General features: G+C 46.3%; 1 long non-coding RNA gene across 1 annotated transcript; it reads left to right on the forward strand.

Moving 5' to 3' along the window:
* Positions 1-13,717: 13,717 nt before the first annotated feature.
* LOC141085734 (uncharacterized) lies at positions 13,718-15,644 on the forward strand. Its single transcript, XR_012231398.1, has 7 exons — positions 13,718-13,839; positions 13,921-14,023; positions 14,114-14,178; positions 14,264-14,362; positions 14,448-14,518; positions 14,706-14,803; positions 14,904-15,644. It is a non-coding gene; the product is annotated as an uncharacterized lncRNA (long non-coding RNA).
* Positions 15,645-20,068: the final 4,424 nt, after the last annotated feature.

A 20,068-nucleotide genomic window follows, 5' to 3' on the forward strand; every position in this document is an offset into this window, starting at 1 on the left:
AGGCAAGGGCCTTATTTGTCAGCAACATGATGATAGTCAATACTTTGGATCGGTCTGTAGGAAACTGTGTGACATGTGCAGCAAAGTATAAACGACACTGGTTCAGAAACCCACGGTACTTGTCTCGGTCGCCACCAAACCTAAATGGCGGTAGTTTGGGGATGGTAGGAACAGAAGCCTGAGATTGTGCCTCCAGAGCCGCAACTCGGCCACGCAATTCCTGAAGGGTCTGACTGAGCACTTGTATATCATATTTAGTCTGCCCCTCTAGGCCTTCTATTCTGCTCTTCCATGTCTGCACTTCAGCGTGTACAGTGGCAGTGATATTATTTAGCTTCTTAACAGGCACTTCTAAAGTCTCTGACCCAGCGGCATCCATTTTTTAAGGCTTGAGTATCCTGTCACGATACTAGTTTAGACAACTGGACACCAGTGGCTAGGTCAAAGGGACTGCAGACGCAATGGGTTGTGAAAGCAATATTGTATTAGTAATCTGATAGCATAATAAGTCCAGAAAAATGTTCAGTCAATCTGATAAACGGTTATAGCAGAGTTGATACTCTGCGACACAGCATTCAAAGTCACTGAGCAATGCGGGCACAAGACACAGACTCTTGCAGAGCGGAGGAACACACTAGCTGGCTGGAGTTCTTACTTCACCGCAGGTGTAGTCAGGCAGAGGTTTCTGAAGTCAGGTGTTCAGCAATCACTCGATCAGCAGGCAGGGATCCAGACGTGCAGGTTGACGGAGGACTCCGCCGTTAAGAGAGGACCAACAGGGATAGTAAGTCCAGGCTTGGGACTGCAGAGGCACAAAGTCCAAAACATAATACTCAAGCAATGAAACAGAACAGGTGCTGGCTTTATATACAGCTTTGGCAGGAAGCAAGATGGCCGACTTGTGAAACATCAAGATCCATGTTAACTAAGGGCAAGTCTAAGGGCAAGAAAAAACAGATTCTAGAACTAGATACTGACACCTTGTTCATTTTCACAAAAGTAAGCCGGTCAACATTATCGGCGGATAGTCGCGTGCGACGGTCTGTTACCACACCACCTGCAGCACTAAAGACACGTTCCGATAATACACTGGCAGCAGGGCAAGCCAGCACCTCCAATGCATACTGGCTAAGCTCTGGCCATGTATCCAGCTTAGAGACCCAATACTTGAACGGGGAAGAGCCGTCTGGGAGAACACTAACAGGGCACGACAAGTAGTCTGTCACCATCTGACGGAATCGTTGCCTCCTGCTGACTGGAGCCGTCTGTGATGGTGTAGCAGTTTGTGGCGGTCCCACAAAACTTTTCCACATTTGGGCCATACTGGCCTTGCCTTGTCCTGCGGCACTGCCTCTGCTACCTCTTTGTGCAGAGCTTCCTCCACTGCCTCTACCCACATGGCTGCTTTGAAAAGCACTACCAGCAACACTTGTGGGGGGAATGGAGAACATGATGGCCTGCACAAGTGTTTCTTGGTACTCCCGCATTTTTCGCTCCCGGTTCAACTGTGGTATGAGGCTTTGTAAGTTGTCCCGGTAGTGAGGATCTAGGAGGGTGTACACCCAATAATCAGCCGTGTGGAGAATGTTGGCGATGTGGCGGTCATTTAACAAGCACTGCAGCATGAAATCAACCATGTGCTGCAGACTGCCAACTGGACCGGAAACGCTGTCCCCAGCTTGAGGCAGCATCTCTGCCTGCTCAGCATCACCCCACCCTCGCTGTACACACTGACTACTAGAGCCTTGTGTACCTCCCTCCTCTGGAGAGATGTGTTCCTCCTCCTCCATTGACTCCTCGTCATCCTCCTCACTAAGTGTCCCCTGCCTGGGCCTTTGTGTGGAAGCACGTTGCGCAGACTTGCCAGAAGCAGATGGCATTTCTGACTGCTCATCCTCGACCTCTTCAAAAACCTCCTCACTTAGTGCTTGTAAGGTTTTTTGAAGCAGACAGATGAGGGGGGCAGTCATGCTGATTAGTGCATCATCTGCACTGGCCATCCGCGTGGAGTCATCGAAGGCACGCAAAACTTGGCAGATGTCCCTCATAGTGGCCCACTCAGTGGTGGTGAAGTGTGTCCGGCGCACAGTGCGACTTGTTTGCGCCTGATGCAGCTGGTACTCCATTACTGCCGCCTGCTGCTCACACAACCGCTCCAACATATGTAACGTTGAATTCCACCTGGTGGGGAGGTCACATATGATGCGATATTCTGGCAGGCAGAATCGGCGTTGCAGAGATGCAATGCGCGATCTTGCCATGCTGGAACGCCGCAAGTGAGCACACTCTAGGCGAACCTTGTGCAGCAGTGCATCAAGATCCGGATAGTCCCTCAGAAAGCTCTGCACGACCAAATTGAGCACGTGTGCCAGACATGGTATGTGAGTGAGGTTGCCTAGGCCCAGAGCTGCCACTAGATTTCGGCCATTGTCACTCACTACCAAACCTGGCTGGAGATTCGCTGGCACAAACCACACATCGCTCTCCTGCTTGATGGCATTCCAGAGCTCCTATGCTGTGTGGCTCCGATTTCCCAAAGAAATTAATTTAAGGACGGTCTGTTGACATTTGGCCACACCTGTGCTCATATCTGGCCTAACAGGCTCACGCAGTGCTGATTCCGAGGAACTAGAGTAGGAGGAGGACTCAATATGTACAGACTGCATTCCTGCAATCCTTGGAGTTGGCAGAATACGTACAGAGCCACTCTCCAGATCTGTACCCGGCTCCACAACATTGACCCAATGGGCAGTGAGGGAAAGGTATCGTCCCTGTCCATGGCTACTGGTCCACGCATCGGTGGTCAGGTGGACCTTGCTACTGACGGCATTTAGTAGCGCATTTTTAATTTTTCCCTCCACATGCTTTTGCAGGGCAGGGACAGCTTGCCTGCTGAAATAAAAGCGGCTGGGCACATTGTATTGTGGAACTGCCAATGACATAAAGTTCCGGAAGGTGTCAGTCTCCACCAGCCTGAATGACAGCATCTCAAGGGCCAGTAGTTTGGCAATGCCGGCATTCAGAGCCAGTGCTCGGGGATGGTTTGCCGAGTATGGCCGCTTTTTCTCCCATGCCTGTGCTACCGATTGCTGGTGAGTGGCCTGGGAGTGTGCTGATGACTGTGAACGTGGTTCAGTGGGTGGAATTTCACTGGGTCTCTGGACAACAGTGGCAGTGGTTCTTCCATGGCATTCCAGTGAGGAAGCCGAACCAGCTGTGTGTGAGCTGGAGGAAGAGGCCCCAACACGAGCTGAAGAGGTGGTAGGTGCTGCTGAAGGTTGGCCTACATCTTCAGTGTGTCTGTGTAACTCCACCTCGTGCTTGGTACGCACATGTTTCCACATATTTGTGGTATTGAGGTTGGTCACATTTTTCCCTCGTTTCACTTTCTGATGACACAGCTTGCATTTGACAAAGCAAATGTCATCTGCAACTGTGTCAAAAAAGACCACGCACTGCAAGTCCTGGGAGCGCCCGTTTTGTGTTTTGGAAGAGGATTGCTCCTCACGGGTGCCAAAGTGGAGGCTACTGGCAACCAAGTCTGCCCCCGCCCTCTCCCTCCTCTTTTGGCCGTTCGGGGAATCTCTTCCTCAGAGCTGCTCCCACCACCTTCCTGTGGCTGACGCCATGATGGGTCAAGGACCTCATCATCTCCACTCCCCTCTTCAAGCACCGGCTGGTCCTGGGTTGTCTCGCCAGCACCGTACGCACCAGAAATTGGCAACTGAGTCTCATCATCATCTCATGCATACTGAGGTGTGCTGACCATATGCACTGGCCCACCCGCCTCTTCAGATTCAGAGGGACAAAGCAGTTGCGCATCACTGCATACTCCCTCTTCTTCACGCTCTAGAATGCTGCTTGGCTGGCCACCTCTTTCCAAGCCAACAGATTCTGAGAACAGAAGTAAAGATTGAGATGGCTCCTGTCCAGGGCTCTCAGACTGCCTGGGCAATTTGGCAGGTGGTGAAGAGACAGATGGTTGCTCTTCAGTGCTCTGGCCTTGGGAGGATGAGGAAGTCATTGAAGTGGATGCGTTAGCTGCCATCCATCCGACAACGGCTTCAATTTGTTCGTCACGCAGCAGTGGGGTACGGCGAGGTCCTACAAAGCTGCGCATGAAGGACTGTTGCCTGGTAAAAGTGGGGGATGCCGGGTCACTGGTGGCCGCAGCAGACACCGAATCCCCACGTCCTCTCCCTGCTGAATCCCCCCGTCCTCTCCCTGCTGATAAGAACTGAATGAGTTAAATTGAGTTCTGTCTATGTTGCATTCTCTTGTTTAAAACCTTATCTGTTCTTCCAGGAGATGTCTCAGACATCTCCCTTGTGAACCAAGGTCAAATACCTCTGCTTTTTCGCCTAAATGACTTTCTTTGTCGAAAACAAGTTGTAAAATCATTTGTACTGCGCATGTCTGTAAAATGTTTAAATTCTTTACTATAAAAGACGGAAGCCTAACTGATAAGCCAGAGGCGTCTTGGCAGGCATCCCGAGTGGTATTATACAGCTGGTGTCTGTGTAGTTCTTCTCGACGGAGCTGATTTAATTAGAGACATATGGTGCTTCACACCTAAGAACATCGGTCCTTCAGATGAAAGAGTAATCTGAGGGATCCCGACAGTTTCCTGGCGCCCGAAACAGGGACCTGATATAGGCACCTCTCCAAGACTACCCGATCTACAGACCACTCCAGTTACTGATGAAATTGTGAACAGCAGACCTAAACACCTGGCCAGGTAAGAGATCAATTTTTCTCTTCTCTGCTCTTCATAATCTATCATTATAACTAAGGTCCGTATAAAGGGGAATCTAGTAGAGGAGGGGGCCGTAAAATCAGGTCCATAAAAGAACTCTGAGGAAATCGGGTGTGACACGCATATGTAATTTCTGCTCGAATGAGAGGTTACTGTAGGTTCTGTGTGTGCACAGCTATTTTTAGAAAAAGAGCTGATGCAAATCAAAATGGGAGAGGTCTGACATTATGGAATATAAGGCTGGGTGAACAGTTCATACTGCGCAGCCCGGACGGACAAGTTTTTCACAATAGACGATTCCGCACTAGGAATAGAGGAGGTTGTTGAATGGCTACTTTGATTTGAAAGGTTGTGGAAAGTAGAAAAATAAGCTGCACGGTAGGTATTCGTTCAAAGAGTGGTGATATTGCCTAACTGGGTCATGTGACAGCGTCCTTTCGGGGAGGTCACCGCCTAAGCTTAAATCAACACCCTTTACGAATAAACCTTGTGACAGATAAGAGTGTGACCGAATGAGCACAGGACCGTGAAATGAGCCTGTGACAAGATATGACTGAAAACCCCGATAGATGGATACTTTGTTTACAATCCTGTGTGTTGTGGGAGTATTTCTGTTCGGATGCTACATAGCATATAAGTACACGAAAGACGTAGTACACCGAGGAACAGACACTCCATTTAGCCTGTTAGCACCTTAGGAAGAAGGTAACGAGGTATAGTAGAGCCTAGTCTTGAGCTTACCCAATACACCACCTAAGGCAGGGGACTAACAGGAAGACAACAAGAGAGACAGGATAAGAATAAAAGATAAGATGGGGAACAGTCAGGGAAAGATACCTGAAGAAGGAAATCGGTTATGTGATATAATTGAGGATAGATATGGAAGTAGTGCAGCAAAGAACCTGGAAAAAGTATTAATCAAATCCAAAGTGCAAGATAGGCAGGCTGTGTGAATCCTTGTATATATGTCTATGAGAACCTCTGAATAAGATGAGAGATGAGTAATTGAGTAAAAAAAAAAAAAAAAAAAAAATCAGTGAATGAGCACGTATGAATGAATCATCACACATCGTTTTTGTGTCAAGAGATTTGTGACCTTTCTAGTTGTGGTGGAATCCCGGACAGATGCGTTATAGATATTTCAAATCTACATCTGAGACTGAATGAATTGAGTAATGATATAATTCGTGTTATATGTGGCATTACATTGTAAAGTTTCCTGAATGCATTTGGCCAGAAAAAGGGCAAGGCATGGTTAATCTCATTATACAGTTATCTGCCCTTACAGTGAAATCCCGTGATTTTGAGTTTCTTTGTAGAAATTGATTTTGATAAGTCTAAAGAACTACAGAATTCTGTGAAGGACGACGCTGCATTCTGATGGGAGGGGGGAAGGATGGAGCTGCGCAGTTTCTTCTCCCTTCGCTCTTATCTCTGCTGAGTGTGAGCTGTGCTCAAAATTCTCTGTAATTCTATCCGTAAGGAACGCGCTGAAAGATTTGTGCATTTTAAAGCAACAGTACTTAATTGAAGATTGGAAGTTAAAAGTAAGATATGGTGCCTAATTTAGAAGGGAATTGTAAGTGATTGCTTGGTCATTAATGTGTTTGAACCTGCTTCTAGTTGTGTGATTGATTTGTATAGCAAATTGTGTCAAATTACAAGAGACAGAGAAGGAAGGAAGCAGTAAAACAAGTGGGACAAACATTGAAAAAGGCAAAAATACCAGAGTGTGAATGTTTGGATGTACAAAAAGGCACAGACAAGGGAAGAAAATAGCAAGTGAATAAATGATGCTTGAGAATGTGCAGCAGTGTGGAAGGTGTATTATGAATGTTTGATTGACAAAGTGTAACCAGAGACCCAGACAAAACAGATGGACTTGTAAACACTGTGGTCAGACTCAGACAAACCCAGACTGAATAGCTACTTGTGTGACCTGTGCTACTGACCTAAGAGAATTGCACTAAATCCTATCCAGACAAGATCATAAGAAGCTGACATAATAGTGTGGATAGTGGGTAGTGGGGACATTGGCCCTTGAGGAGTAAGCTGACAGTAGACATCAGACGGCCAACCCCATCAGGACCTAGAAGTGTGACTAGAATAAGAAAGATACAAGTGTATTATCCCTGGAGCCCCTCTGACCAGCTAGCTTTGCTGAAGCAGCTGCCTGCCCCTGAAGACCAACCATTCCCGTTTTACAGACACATAAAGGAAGTACAGCAGACATATAAGTGTACCTGGGCAGACCTAGAGAGGTTGGTGAGTTTAAAGGCAGGTGACGCACTAGATCATATAATTAAGACACACAGATGTGACAAAGAATCAGGCTTGGGGCATGGATGATAAATCTGCACGATCTGGGGAGACGTACTGTGAGTCACTAAGACAATGGGCTGCAGTGGAACAATCAGAGCAGTCTGTACTCCTGACTAATGTGACACAGCAAAGAGGAGAGAGAGTAGAGATATACCTTGGACGGTTACAGCTGAAATGGGCAGACATGGGGTACATTTGCATAAACCCACTTGATGTTAGAATACTGGTGAATGCATTCATTGACGGTATGAACAAAGATTTACGAGACGCAGTACAGACAGCCAGACCTGAATGGAGACATGTAGATCCGAAAGACCTCCTTAAGGTAGCTAAAGAAATTGAGCAAACAAGGACAATAAAACGACCTGTCATGTATGCTGGAGCACAAGGAAAAAAGTGGAGACGTAATAGGGAAGGCATGTGAGATGACACTGACGTTTCTTTTGACAATCTATTCCCCACATGACATCCATGCCATACTCCTACAAGTTCAACCAAAACATCTGTCTATGGCCAGACAGCTCCGACTTGAGTGTGCTCTACTAATTCCTGAGTATGTCACTCCTCAAAAGATGTAACGTTCTGAATCCAGCCACCCTCCTGCCTGTGGATTCAGAAAAGGGGGAATTGGTGACCGTATTGGCAAGTGAGGAAGGATACTTTGACATGACGCATGAACATGTCTGCATAGAACTGATGAGTCAGGAGACAGTTGGGTTTGCACACATTCATGAAAAACCTGTTCCTAATGCAGACTTTGAGTTTCTTTTTTGTAGATGGCCCCAGATACCACCAGGATGGACGATTCTACACTGGATATGCAGTAGTATCCTCACATGAGGTAATCCGAGCGGAACCACTCTCTCCTCACATGTCGGCGCAGGAGGCAGAGTTGAAGGCACTCACTGAGGCGTGTAGAGCCGCTGCAGGTAAAGTCGCTAATATTTTCACAGATTCGCAGCCCATTAAAAATGCAGAGCTGGTGAAACAATTGATGGAGGCATTGATGTTACCAGTCCAGGTTGGCATTGTCAAGGTAAAAGCACACACAAAGGTGACTCCGTGGAGGTAGAGGGCAATAGAAGGGCGAACGAGGCTGCTAAAATAGCACAAGGCGGCCTAGAGAGAGCAGTGGACGGTGGCGGGGAGTCAGCGTATTCCAGCCACATTGGGTCTAGATGTCCTGAAATCCCTCCAGCAAAAGGCTGCCCAAACAGAGAAGGTACACCGAGGGAGACTGGGAGCTGAGCTGAACTCAAATGGAGTATGGGAGAATAAGGATAAAATGTGCCCACCAAAGTCCCTGTTCCCAATCATGGCGCAAGCAGCACATGGCCCCAATCACACCTCAAAAAGTCACATGTGTGCCATGGTAGATGCCTTCTGGATCGCTCCTGGCTTCAGTTGCGCAGCCGCGAAACTTGTACAATCATGCCTCATCTGTGCACAGCACAACCCAGGTAAAACAGTAAAAGTCCCTAAGAAAGCGACACCTAGGCCTCTCTACCCGTTTCAGAGACGGCAGATTGACGACATACAGCTACCAAGGTAGGAGTGTATGCAAATATCCTAGTATGTGTAGATCTCTTCTCTGGATGGCCAGAGGCCTACCCGGTGAAAACGGCTACAGCTCGAGCCACTGCAAAGAAACTGGTGATGGAACTAGTACCACGATTCGGTGTCCCTGAAACAATTGAATCAGACAGAGGTACACACTTTACTGCTGAGGTAATGCAAAATGTAATGCAAATGATAGGTGTAGAGCAAGCATTTCATACACCCTACCACCCACAGAGTTCAGGGAAGGTAGAAAGAATGAACGGGACACTGAAATTGAAAATACAGAAAACCATGGAACAAACCCATAAACCATGGCCAGAGTGTCTCCCATTAGCATTATTCTCAGTAAGGTACACACCCACGGGGAAAGCTAAACTGTCACCCTTCGAGATACTGTTTGGAAGACCACCGAACACAGGGTTGTACTACCCACAGGTTTTAACACTTAATGTGGATAATTTGACAAGTTATGTAATCCAGTTGCAAAAGCATTTAACTCAAATGCATTCTCTAGTTTTCTCTTCCACTCCAGATCCAGATAGTGTGGAAGGAACTCATTGTCTACAACCTGGTGATTACGTATATGTCAAGAAACACTCCAGAAAGACCCTTGAACCCCGATATCAAGGACCTTACCAAGTACTCCTGACAACGCCTACTTCTGTTAAGTTGGAGGGACGACCAAACTGGATCCACGCATCGCATTGCAAACTAGCCACAGGAGTTAACAAAGCATAAGAGTGCATAATGTTTTGGTTTGGTTTTGTTGCATTATCTGTAATAATGGTAGCTGCGTGGGACAGTCTAAATTCTCCAATGTCCTTGAATAATAAGTTTATACAACATCAGGAAAAAATACTAAATGATTGGTCAAAAGACACTCAGTCTCCAGCAGATTGCTGGATCTGCACACATTCACCAGTATCAGCCACAAGTATTCCGTTCCTTGTTATTCCTGTGCCACCCGAGGAATTATTTGCCTGGACCAGTGGTTCTGATACACTTGCTAATAATGCCACAAATAATGTGAAGTTATGGAACACAACTGTTGGTATACCTATTGTGGGATGGGTAGGATACCCTTGGTGGCAGGGTAATCTTTCAGGAAGTAACACATACCTTCAATATCTGGCATATAAAGGGGGGCTTGGGTACCCAGGAATAGAACTCGATTAACCTACCTGGGGCAAATTCCAATGTATGGCCTACAAGTTAGTTTTAATGTAACTTCCCACTCTACTGATGCCTTCAAACCAATACTGCTAGAAAGAAGGTTGCATAACACGTCCTGGGAGTATTCCAATTTATTTCCCCAGGGCAATAATGAAACTTGTTTTAATATTTCAGGTAATATACCTTGCAACGAGTCATCTGGATATGAGAAAGGAACTCCCACCTGTGGAAATTCCGATGTAGGGTATTGTAGCCCTTTAGGACAACTTCCAAATTGGTGTATGCTTCAGAATGTATCTGCGTTCATAGATTTAGTTCATAGACTGGTATTACAACATTCAGCCCTATGGGACCTACCTAGTGACATGTTCTGGGTATGTGGAGACAATGCATATAAATGGTTGCCAGTAGGGGTAAAAGGTGCTTGTACTCTGGGTCGTTTGACTCCAGCTACCTTTGTTATTCCGAATGACCAGTTGAATACTCAGAGCATACCTAAACACGCGTTGTACAAAAGAGCTGCTGACAATACACCTCGCCTCTCTGGGAGACCACATATAGTGCAGATGAGTGTGGCTAATAAAATTGTCAGCTCTATTTTTATTTATTCTATGATTACTCAAATGTGGGATAAGTTAGTCAGGGCTACAGATTACTTAGATGACCAAATATGGGATATATTGGAGATATTGAACACCACCGTTGCTGTCCAAAATCAGCTCATCATAGCCACTAATCAGCATACCATAGTATTAGATTATTTAACTGCAGCGCAAGGAGGTATGTGTCAAGTCATCGGACCAGCTTGCTGTCATTATATAGATCCCAACAGCATTATAAAGTTAAAATTGAAAATAGAGGATGTTCAAAAACTTAGAGATCAGTACGATAAAGACAATGATCGTACTAAGGATAGTTGGTGGTCAGATACATTCTCCTTTCTTAATCCAGCTAATTGGTTTAAGGGTATTGGAGGCTGGATAACTGGGATTATACTAAGTCTATTACGTATTGTTGTCTGTATCTTCGTAATATATGTGCTATTGAAACTTATTTTTTGGTGTATCTCTGTATGCAAGAAAAGATGTAGAAATAGATAAGGAAGTTTGACTGTAAACAACAAGAATTTAACTATTATTCCTTTGAGTCCTAGATTGACATCTCATTTCTGGCATGAAGGAGCGTACTCTTGCAATGATGGACGTGGCTTCAGTATCTGGGGGATCGAGAAGGTAGAAGACCTGTCTCCCTTGGGCAACCCGTCGGCCTGGGATAGTACCTGGTGAACGAGCCACTATCCGCTGTTGTTGCAGGATCCAGTGTTCCAGATTGTGGAAAATGAAGATGTCAAAGGGGGGAATGATAAGAACTGAATGAGTTAAATTGAGTTCTGTCTATGTTGCATTCTCTTGTTTAAAACCTTATCTGTTCTTCCAGGAGATGTCTCAGACATCTCCCTTGTGAACCAAGGTCAAATACCTCTGCTTTTTCGCCTAAATGACTTTCTTTGTCGAAAACAAGTTGTAAAATCATTTGTACTGCGCATGTCTGTAAAATGTTTAAATTCTTTACTATAAAAGACGGAAGCCTAACTGATAAGCCAGAGGCGTCTTGGCAGGCATCCCGAGTGGTATTATACAGCTGGTGTCTGTGTAGTTCTTCTCGACGGAGCTGATTTAATTAGAGACATATGGTGCTTCACACCTAAGAACATCGGTCCTTCAGATGAAAGAGTAATCTGAGGGATCCCGACACTGCTGAAACTCCACGGCCACGACCACGTGCCTTACTCCCTGCCTTCTTCATCTTGGTAGACTGATAAAGATAGGCAGAAAAGTAAAAAAGGGGTGGCTTAGTGTTCTTATTCCTGAACACCTGCTAACCAGTATAAGAAACACTAATTTGGCTAAGAGTGTGTGTACTACACTTTAATATGATCTAATGTGGCCTAGACAACTGTAAAGTGGAGTGTTTGGTGAACTTTATTTCCTTTTTTTTTGGGGGGGGGGGAAAGAAAAGGATGTGACCAAAGTTTGAAAGCTATAGTATCACAAACTTTTTGGAGCGATTACAATGCAGGAAGCTAACCTACAATGCAATTGATGAGGCTCCAAAAAATAGGGTGATACTAGTCTGGCTGGCCCTGAAGGGCACAAGCCAGCAAAAAGGCTCCTCTATCTAATCCTATATAGTGTTTGCAACCAACCAATGACAATGGATGCGGTTGGAAGCACACTAATATAGGAGCAAAAATCTGGCTAAATTAGCTGCAAAAAAAGGACTATGTATGAGGCAGTGACGCACGCTGAGCGGACTACAGCTAGCGGTGGCTGTAGAACACACTGCAGCGTGAGCTGCACTCACACACAGAGAGGCCTATCAGACAGCCAAAAACAGTGCGGAGAAATGGGCTATAGCACTGAAAGGCTGCTGAAAGGCTCCGCTGTCCACTCCTTTAGTGTTTGCAACCAACGTATATGGATAAGTATGGAAGCACACTATACAGGAGAAAAAAAAAGCAGCAATAAAAGAAAAATGTGTATGAGGCAGAGACACACGCTGGTGGGCCTACAAGCAGACGTGCCTGCAGGACACACTACACAGCGTGGGTCTGCACTCACACAGCCCTTGCAGACAGCTATTAAAACAGCGCTGCTGGGCTACAAAAATGCTACAGTGGTGGATTATGTAGCCTGGGTAGAGCAATAGATATGTTTGATGATCGCTATTTCTAACTGTCCCTCACAGTCTTCAACAGCAGCCTGTCCCTAACTGAATTCACAGCAGAGTGACCAGAAATGGCGGCTGCAGCGCTTTTTATAGTGCATCATGACATCATTTCAGCAGCCAATCACAGCCATGCCAGTAGTTAACATGCCTACATGCCTAACAGGATGTGCCCACACTTCTGAGGATCCCCATTGGCTGAATCAAATTGAGCGGGCTCCTAGCATTATGGGAACTTCCGATTCCGGTATTCGATATGAAAAAAGTATCGGAACTAAGTATTGGAATTCCGATACAGCTAATATTGGCCGATACCCGATACTTGCAGTATCGGAATGCTCAACACTAATCAGGACCAAGAAAACTCATCTCCCACTTCCTTTCCATTTCCATGACAAGAACCATAATATCTCACAATTGAGGTTCTAGGTAGTTGAACAGGTAGAGGCTAGTAGGCGAGGCATTAATAGGGTAAAATTACTGAAGAAAAGAAAGGCCTATTGGATTTTTACATTACAAACTCTGGAACCCAGAGGCCTCAACAGGGACTATGATGTTGCCGCCTTTTTATGATTACATAACAGTGTAATTGTGGCTTTCATATTGCATGTATAACTGGCTATTTTGACTATTGGCTGAGTAGTATCAGAATTGTCTGTGTATATTTTGACAAATTTCAGGATTGTCACTAACTCTTCTATTTTCCGTTTCTCTAGAATCATTAGAATCACCTTATCACCATATACTGGGCACGTCCGGCTATTCGATGGTAACCTATCACCTACCTACCACACTACTCCTATTAATTATCTAACTTCATAGTGGTTTTTTTTTTTTTTTTTCTTTCTCCAGTTGTAGCTCACATAGCCTCCCTACCAATACTTTCAGTCCATTGTACCTGGTTATTATCCATTTCAACCTATTTCATTCTTTTATTCGCAGCATTCACACCCATACCCTTACACAGATAGATATCCTCTGCCCCCCCATTCATCACAATAGCTAGACTACATATACTCCTGGCTCAGCAACACATTAACATGACATTCCTAAGGAGGTTTATTCCCCTTTTCATAGTGACATGAGTTTCCATTGCACTGCCTTCTATCTGTCTCCTGGTCTCCTCTTACTTGGACATAGCTGTCTATCACACAGGCGCCGCCCCATAATTAACATCCTGATCATGTGACCGCCCTCCTGGGGCCGTGATAGGCTATCATTCTCCACTTATACCCGGATATACTTCCCTGCAATACAGCGTCTCTCATACCTGCAGCACATGCGTCCAGCCACAGACTAAGGTAATATTTGTAAGAGATCCAGCTCATGTCTTGCTGGTTCTCTACTTTATCACATTGACAGCATTTTCTCATTTTTTGCAGCGCTATTCCTCTGCACCTTCAGTGCTTCTCCTGAACAGCGCGTTCACTCTCCCTGTGGCACACTTGCCTCCCTGGGCAGGACATACCATTTGGAGAATCACAGGTGACTCTAGCTCTCCCAGACAACATTAGGGCACCACTATTGTACCAACTAGTGCCTTTTTGCTTATGTTTTCTTCTCTTTCAATTTTAGCACCCACTTGTGAACATACACGCCTGTCACAAACAATACAGGATAGTTTCCTGAATATATTACAGGTGATTTTACACTTCTTAATACAGTGTTCACTTCACATTCTTTGTCCTCAGGGCTACTCATACTTTCTACATGTTTCAATTGCAGTACAAATTTCTGGACACCCACAGCAATTATTGGATCTACCGGTCCCTGTATAACCCAAGGTGTCAAACCCGTGGGTCTGGTGATTTCCTACATGAATGGGTAATTCAGTTCACATTGCGTGCATATCCTCAGCCTATCTCAGTACACACATTCATACTCCTTTTTTTTTTTTTTTCATCCTCAGTGTCCTTTCATCCTCAGTAGCTGCTGATTCCCAGACGTCTGTTTCTCCACATTATTAATGAATATACCCAGGTATTAATTGACTGTTTTGGATTTTTTTTTTTTTTCTCTTTCCTCATTCTCATAACGTCGCCCAATATGTTTGTTTATGTGCCATAGTCACTCACCGTCTTGTTCTTTCTCTTTTTTTCCAGTACTGAATAGTGCCTACTTATGACAGCGGTTCTTTAATAATAATATATGGAATTTTCCATTACAGTTCCTCTCAGGTACCTGTCTTGGCACTCATTCCAGTCGGCTATTACTTTTCATGTGGTATTGCACATCCAGTAGCACCAGCCGACCAAGAATCTCACTGTATCCTTTATTTATCAGTGTCACACTTGTTTGTTTTCAACCTCCTAGGGCACGTCTTTTACATATGTTCCTTACATATGTTCCTTACATACCATCACAGCACGGACTCTCTATCACTGCCCATGGAACCTGTGGAGTTTCACTAAGCTCACTTGAACCTTGTCTCAGGATTCGCTATTTCAGTATTTATCTAGTCATCGACCTTTCGTCTAAACTTTACATGATGTTCATACGGTCATTATCAGCATCCTGTTGCTCAGAAAGACAGCGTCTCTCATACCAGCAGCACATGCGTCCAGCCACAGACTAAGCGCTATTCCTCTGCATCTTCAGTGCTTCTCCTGAACAGCGCATTCACTCTCCCTGTGACACACTTGCCTCCCTGGGCAGGACAGGCCATTTGGAGAATCACAGCACCCAGTTGTGAACATACACGCCTGTCACAAACAATACAGGATAGTTTCCTGAATATATTACAGTACAAATTTCTGGACACCGACACCAATTATTGGATCTACCGGTCCCTGTATAACCCAAGGTGTCAAACCCGTGGGTCTGGTGATTTCCTACATGAATGGTGTCCTTTCATCCTCAGTAGCTGCTGCTTCCCAGACGTCTGTTTCTCCACATTATTAATGAATATACCCAGTACTGAATAGTGCCTACTTATGACAGCGGTTCTTTAATAATAATATATGGAATTTTCCATTACAGTTCCTCTCAGTTAAATCCAACTGTGAAAAAAATTCTGTTTCTGATGAAGGTCAATTGTATGACCGAAAACGTTTAAAGAAGTATATTTAACTGGATGCCTTTTACAATAAAGGAACTGTCAAATTAATTTTTCTTTTGAGTGCCAAGTTTTTGTACTACCTACCCAAAATAATGTCCAACACTTCTGATAACAAAATTAACCCTGAAGTCACTAGACTTCTCCCACTATATCAGCACTCTAAAATATTCTGAGACAGAGCAAAAAAGAGGCCAATCTAATAAAAGGCAAATTGGCAAATACAGATAAATAAGAGTGGAGATTCAGTACAGCCCAGCCGGGCTGGCTGACCACACAAAAACTGAGCTGACTAACAAGAGCAAGTGTGAACTTAAGCAAAAAACAAACTTAACTTGAGAAGAATGGAGCAGAGCTGAAGTCCAAGACCTGAGAAGCAGACTGAATCACCAGCAACAGGATAGGGCGTCGGCTGTCTTATATCCAGTCTGATACTCCTGAGATCCAATCATTATCCTCCTCATCAGGTGGCAGACCATTACCAATCAAACTAGCCTCACCATCTCCTGTCACCACCAGAGGGAGAACGGAAGGAGAACTCCCAGCTGGTGGAGCAGAAAATGAGCTCATAACAGGGAGGGTAATGCCAGGCTTGGAAGCAGTGATGGGTCTCTCCAGCAGTTAACCTAATGCATGCAACACAGTTCCACTCCAAGCCAGCAGGGGGAACTCTGAACCAGGATGAAGGGGAGGGGGTGCTCCCTTAGGGCTGAGAGGAAGGAGTGGTCAGTGAGTTGAAGGAGGTCCACGTGTGCAGACGTGTAGAAGAAAGTGGAGGTTGAGCTCCGGGTGGAGAGCTCCCTCACGGCAAGAGCGCAATAATTGGAGCCTGGTCTCCACGGTGGTATGGATACTGGCGGTCCTGCCACAGATACCAGAGGAGTAGGAGGCTGTAAATGCCCTGCCCCCATCAGAGACTTGGGACACAACAGCAATTGAACAGAGAGCCAGGACTCAGGAGAGGAGTCCCCGAGAGGCTACAGCTGTCTGTCATACAAGTATAGTTCTAGGAACATCTGAATAGAGGCATTCCAGAGTAACTAAGTACTGGGGTGCTTCACACCACAAGGCGCTAGGAAGGAGACTGCACAGCCCTTCTGCTGAGAGAGAATCCTCATCTGCTTCCAGGCTAACCTGCTCCAACACCATCTGTAATCAGGACCCTGGACTGCATATATTAAGTAAAGGTACCAAAACTGCAACCGCTGTGTCTTTTCTGTTCCCTACGCTTCCAGCACTGCTACATCCCCGTGCTGTTTACATCTACACTGCCTGGGACTACAGCTCCACCTGTGGGGAGCTTTTACATCTTTGCTGCACCCTACCATCAGTCCCAGCGGATCTGTATGCAGCGTTGGCCTAACACCATACTTGCCGAGCACCACAGGTGGCGTCACGAACTATTCTACCATTAACTACATCCCCCATTGCTTGGGTGCCCAGGGCCATGGACCAGGTCACCGCTGCTGTGACACATTCCCCTGACACCGGCCCGGTGCCGAGTACCCCACAGCCCTGGGAGGGCGACCCACTTCCCTCTGTATCTACGGTCAGAACTGACTTGGTACCTTCACCTACCCTATTAGGTCTCTTGTCCCTCAGCATTGGTTTAGCAGGAGATTCACTACCCCTCAATCTATTATGCCCACTATCCTCAGGATATATATGGAAAGCTCTCAGTTGGCGTCTGTCTTCATCACCTAGAGACACGCTGCACCACTTGTCTCTAGCTCCTGCTGTGGACCGTCTATTACTGGGAGGACCCCCACTTCGTTGGGTACCATGATATATAGATGGCCTCCATCTTTGCCAGTGACGCTGTCTCTTGATTCTTGCTCTTTCCAGCCTTAGCTGCTGTACTTCTTTGAGATAAGCCACCCTATACATGAGAAGAATCCGCATATTGTCAAGACTCTCCACTGTCCCCACCATGAGGAACTGAACCATACCCACTTCTCTGGGTATCTTGTCTTTCCTGTTATAGGGAATTCTTATTCTTGTCACTCCAGACTTATCCAGCATTTCCTGCATGAGTCGTCCATTTTTTTCGATGACTTCTCTCAGCAGAGCACTAGGCACCTGTACAACATCTTCTAGTAGACTTCAAGCTTTCCTCATAAGCCCTAGCTGCCTAGCTGCTTCTTTCTTCCACCGCAAAACAACTGCTTCATGTGAACACACCTCAAATGCATGTCCACCAGGATAGCCACCCGACCCACACTAACTTTGGATGTGGACAGAACCACCAGCTGTTTAGCTTCTGGGGAACAGTACACCATACAGGCTTCCACAGCTTTCTTAAAGTCGTCATTCACAGACTCTCTGGCACACTCTTCTCTCAAGTCTTCAGGAACCTCTACCAGGCACATGAGCAAGGGAGTCTCACCCTTCTCTACTGTCAAGAGATGATTGCCTTCCTCAGTTTCTGGAATCAGCTCTCTTCAGACTTCCACCTCTTCGAGATGGTTTATCAAAGTGGACACTTGCCGCTCCATCTTCTCCAAGGCTGCCTCATTCATCGACTCGTTTTCTGCCAGGCAACCTCTGAGCTCAGACATCTCTCTCTCTTAGTCGGCACTCAGTAGCTTGTCTCCGAAGCTCTTCATGCTTCAACTGCTCCTTTATCCTCCTTAGCTTGCTTCTTCCATCCTCTTGATTGGTTGAGCTTCCCTCACTCGAGGAGGTATCTGCTTCAGGCCTCACTTCTTCTGTGGCTTCTTCCACTTCTTCACCCATGGCGCTGTTTTTGGTCTCCAGCCTCAGCTGTTGCTACTATCAATGACACGTCACCTTCCTTCCTGATCTTTTCAGTGTCTGGAAGAGAACTCCCATATGAGATAGAAGCACACGAACTTCCATTTTCAGGAAGAGACACTTGGACCACTTCTTTGTGGCACTTGCTCCTTTGGCGATGGGAAGATTTGCTGTCCTTTTTGGGCCCTTCCTTAATGTACTCCCTTTCTTTCCTAGTGTCACAGTCACCCCGGAGTCTGTGTCACATCCCACAGTATTGTAAACCCTCAAGTTGCTGTCTAACTTGGTGTCAGCCCCACTCTTTTCAGCCACCACATAACTACCAGTCATACTGTGGTACTCTTCAGGTGACGTCAGGTCAGTAAGTTGGGCAGACGCATCCTTTCCTCTGGTCACCCCTTCGTCTGAACCATCAATTTTGGGAGGTTTTACTGCCTTAATGTACCCAGCGCCATCAGCAGAGAGCCCTTCATCCTCCTGCTGTAGAGGAGCTCCCTTCTTCCACAAGTCCAAGAACAGCCTACAGTCCTGGCCTATTATCACTGGACAGGTTAAGTTCGGGACTACAGCAACATCATGGCTTGCAATGTAACTGGCCGACTCGAGGATCACCCAGGACACCAGATAGTCTTTAATGCCCCCATGGATGCAGCTGACTCCGATCTTCCTTTTGGGTAGTACATATATTTTCGTGCAGGCTTCCCTAAGGTCATCAACCCTCCAGAATCAACCTGTCTGACCACGCCCTCTGTATTCATCTGCAGGGAACACCCATGTAGCCCCTTGCTGGGTGAGTAGTTCATATGTAAGACTGGACACATATAGTACACTTGTCCCTGGCAACAGTCCATCTGTGCCACCTCTTTGACTTCGGAATGCTCCAACCTCTTTTGGGCAACTACTACTTTCTGAGACTATACCCCTTTTGGGCCATTATCCCCTTTAGGGACTCGGCCCCTTCTGGGCAACTACCCCCTTTTGGGACAACACCCCCTCTTGGGACTACTCCCCTTTCGGGCAACTGCCCCTTTTGGGATACCGCCCCCTTTTGTCTATCCACCCCCTTTTGGGCAACTACCCCCTTTGGGATACCGCCCCCTTTTGGGACTCTGCCCCCTTATGGGCAATTTTCCGTGAACACCAGCTCCTGCGGATGCCCACGGATCACGGAGTGATATAACACTTCGAGAGCATCAATGTAAGCCACTCCACACATGGCTGTTTCACTTCCCATGGCTGTCGCTCGACCTCCTTGCTCCCCCAGTTGTCAGACCCCTGCCGCTGCACACTGATCTATGCCGGACATTTTGCACAGCTCCTGCTGCAGTCACTCTTGGTCCTGGCATGCTCCTCCAAGGCACAGAAAACCTGGGTTGAGTGTGTTGATAACCTTTGTAACCCTGCTGTGTTACAGCCAGAAGCTTTAATCTTTGTGGCCCTGTCGAGCCACACCCAGATGCCTGCTTCCGTGTGTGCTGTTGCAGCTATATCTTTGCCCCGAGCAACCAGGCTGCACTGCTGCAGAATCCAGAACCATGCACCTCGTCCATTGCCCTCAGCATCCGAGCTTGTAGGTATCGTCTTTTGCCTCTAGCAACAAGGCTACAAGAGTGCCCCTAGCATTCTCCACCACGTGTGATGTTGCGATCATTAAGCGGGTTGGGGTACATTCTCTTGGCAGCAATATTTGATCACACGGCAACAGTTTCTTCATTAAAACA

The sequence above is a fragment of the Dendrobates tinctorius genome, unplaced genomic scaffold (genome assembly GCF_039654945.1).
Source record: "Dendrobates tinctorius isolate UK_male_01 unplaced genomic scaffold, ASM3965494v1 ptg000029l, whole genome shotgun sequence".
Taxonomy (NCBI): Eukaryota; Metazoa; Chordata; class Amphibia; order Anura; family Dendrobatidae; genus Dendrobates; species Dendrobates tinctorius.